This window comes from Solanum pennellii, chromosome 10, assembly GCF_001406875.1.
Source record: "Solanum pennellii chromosome 10, SPENNV200".
Classification (NCBI taxonomy): Eukaryota; Viridiplantae; Streptophyta; class Magnoliopsida; order Solanales; family Solanaceae; genus Solanum; species Solanum pennellii.
The window spans coordinates 26,141,384-26,144,582 of NC_028646.1; the positions used below are offsets into that span (position 1 = coordinate 26,141,384).

Here is a 3,199-nt window from a genome sequence, read left to right on the forward strand (position 1 = left end):
GATTGCATTTTGTTCTAAAATTTCAAGTGCCCAAAGATTTCATTGTCGCATGTGCTGGAAAATTACATTGTGCCCAAGACTGCATGTGCCCGAAGACTGCATGTGCCCGCGATAGCATTGTGCCCTAAAATTTGCATGTGCCAAAAGATTGCATTATCGCATGCGCCCAAGATTGCATTGTGCCCGAATATTGCAAATACCCAAAATTGCATTGTGCCAAAGATTGCATGTGTCGAAGATTGTATTGTACTCGAGAATTCCATGTGCCCGAATACATCTTAAAGAGTTACTATTGATTCAAAATCACATCAAAACAGATACACTTTCTTTACTAATTACTTATATTCCAAAGGCGTCATCCTCCAAAGCACATCTTTCATGGCATACGGACATCATACCATGGACTAAGGATTTAATTTCTATCTATCATGATCCGAAGGTATCATATTCTAAAGGCATCATTTTCATGTCCTGCAAATAATATTTTCATGACATGAGGATATATTTTTGCGTATCATGGCCCTAGACATCATAGCTAAGACATCATTCTCATAGTCTTATGGCAAATATCATGGTCGATATGGGAAATTGCATCATGTTTTCCTTTATAATCTATTTGATATATTTGCTCTAATCATATTACAAGGTACACATTTGCAGACACTGACATTTTATTGGCATGATTATCTCCCTCTTGGCTACAATATCGTGCTAACATCTATTGAAACAAAGGCCCTATCAATTCTTTTTCTTATATTGCTCCTATTTATCTGAACCTTGCTCAAAGTTGGAATCTCTCTATCATTCTCTTCTCGCTTCTCTTTCTCTCTCTTCTTGCTACTTTAATATAATCCATTCAATATGATATCGTGCTCTTTCGAATATCTTACCACTCTTTCAATTTTTAAGAGTTTAATTTGCTCTTGAATCTAGAACTACACACGACTTGATTCTCGTGTACCTAGAGATATGTAGGCGTCTTAATACCAAAGTCTCGGTCGTACCCTTTTTCAACTCGACATCAATTTCATTGATCCCACTGACGTCTCTCCTCGATCGGAAAAAATCGGCTACTAAGTGAATGTTGGTTTCCTTACAATTCATTCTTCATTCCCAAGCACCCAAAGGGCAGCTATTGACACACACTTTTGACCGACCTTTAACCATTTTTAGGAATGCTATTCGATTAAATATTGTTAAAAAAATTGTTTTAAGTTTTGAATTTTAGTCGGTTTGCATAAAAATTATATATTTTTAGTCTGTTTGCTTTATAAAATTATTGTGAATATTATTAAAACATTTTAAAATTTTGATAATAAATTTTTAAATAATTGTTTTATTTAAATGTTTGAGAATTTAAGTAGTTTTAATTATATAAATATTTTAATATATGTAGTATATTAATTGGATAGCATTCCTAAATTTTCCTCAAAATTATTTAAAAATTAGCCTATTTTATTCCAATTTATTTCAATTCAAGCTTCTCCAATACAAATTTTATTTCAATTTTAACTACCCATCTTATTCCAAATCTAGTCATTTCTTATTTCAATTCAATATTTCAGCTTTAATCTCATCCGTCCGTTTAAATAATTAAGTCCTAGATCGAATCCTAGACCCTCAGCTCTTCTAAAATCAGTGGTCCAGATTTAATCTACCTATTTTAACTTAAAAAGATCCTAACCTAAAAAAACATTATTCATTCATCTTCTTCCCCTCTCTCCAAGTTGCCGACTCACCCTCTCCTTCTCCCCCTCTCTTCATTTTTTTCTCCGCCCGACGAAGACCTCCGACCAGTGGCAGATCCGGAGAGGTCAGCCGCTTGCCACTTCTGCTCCTCTCTCTGTCTCCCTCTTCTCCTTTCCCCTCTCTCCACCTCCCTCTTCTCCTCTCCCTCTCACGTGTTCTCTCCTCCCCGTTCCCCCCCCCTGTCTTCCCCTTCTTCTTCTCATTTTATTTTTTTCTTCTTTTTACAGAGATAAGAGAACCAGCAGCAACCATGAAATGACAACTCCAGCCAGTAGCGAGCAAGCAGCAGCATCATCATCATCCAGGCAAGGATTTCTAGGGGACAACAACTCCAGCAGTGACCGACGAAATGACCAGCAACGAGCTCCGCAAGGTAGCAGCAGCGGCTCTGATCAACAACTTCACGCTGTGCAACATCAGTAAAGACAACAATGGGCCAGCGAGACCCTCATGTCTCCATTCTCTCATCTCCGACGAATTCACAGATCATATGGATAAGGACAGATCTATGTAGATCTATCTCAGCTATGAAACTTTGCTTTCAAATCTTAAATATTCATTAATGTGGGCTGCTTGTTATTGAAGTTTCATGATAAAATTAATATGTGTTAATTTGACTTATACTTAATCATCCAGCATGATATGGTGTTGTTTGTGTTAAATTATCATCTCTTACTTCATGTTGGTGTTCATCTTGAGGTTCAGAATAATTGGTCTGTATGAGCGATTGTTTCCTTGTAAAATCATGTTTGAGGCCTAATCGAAGAACTAATCTGTTACTCTTCAACTTGCTCCTAATATTCTCTTTACATTGTATGAATTGAGTGGTGAAATCTTGCCTAATAATCTTGTAAATTGATCTTTCCTGCCATATATAATTTTTGTCTGATTTCTTACTTGTTTGATAATCATGGTAAAAGTATTATTGACTTATGCTTTTCCCTTATCTAATTTGACATGTTGTGGATTAATTTATGCTAAGTTGATTTCTATGTGCAGATTTTCGGCTCTTGGTAAGGTAAACTTAGTTTTATTATTTCTATTTTATTGTTAATTGATTGTAGTTGTCATAATTAAAGGTGAATTGATTGTTACTTGTCACATTTCAGTAAAGTCGATTATAGAATAATGTTACTGATTTGACTCTCTTATTTAAGGAAATAATATTTATTGATTTCTCTTTCTATTATTTGGCTTTATAAATCTTACTTGTTTATTTATGACAACTTTATTTATTTCCTTGTCGTATTTAGTTGTTCATGTATTTGGTAAAATAATTTAAATAAATTTGATTTGACTCTTCATTATTTAAGGAAATATTGTTGCTCTTCCAAATATTAGTCTAGTCATAATTTCTTACTTGTTTATATTTGATATAATAATATTTTAAAATTTTCTGATTTTACTCTCCTTTTAAATAATGAAAATGTGATATAATTGGTTCCAAAAG

General features: G+C 34.0%; 1 long non-coding RNA gene across 1 annotated transcript; it reads left to right on the plus strand.

Moving 5' to 3' along the window:
* The first annotated feature begins 1,700 nt into the window (after window positions 1-1,700).
* Window positions 1,701-2,536, plus strand: LOC114074193. The gene is made up of 2 exons (XR_003574639.1): window positions 1,701-1,813; window positions 1,977-2,536. It is a non-coding gene; the product is annotated as an uncharacterized LOC114074193 (long non-coding RNA).
* The last annotated feature ends 663 nt before the right edge of the window (window positions 2,537-3,199 follow it).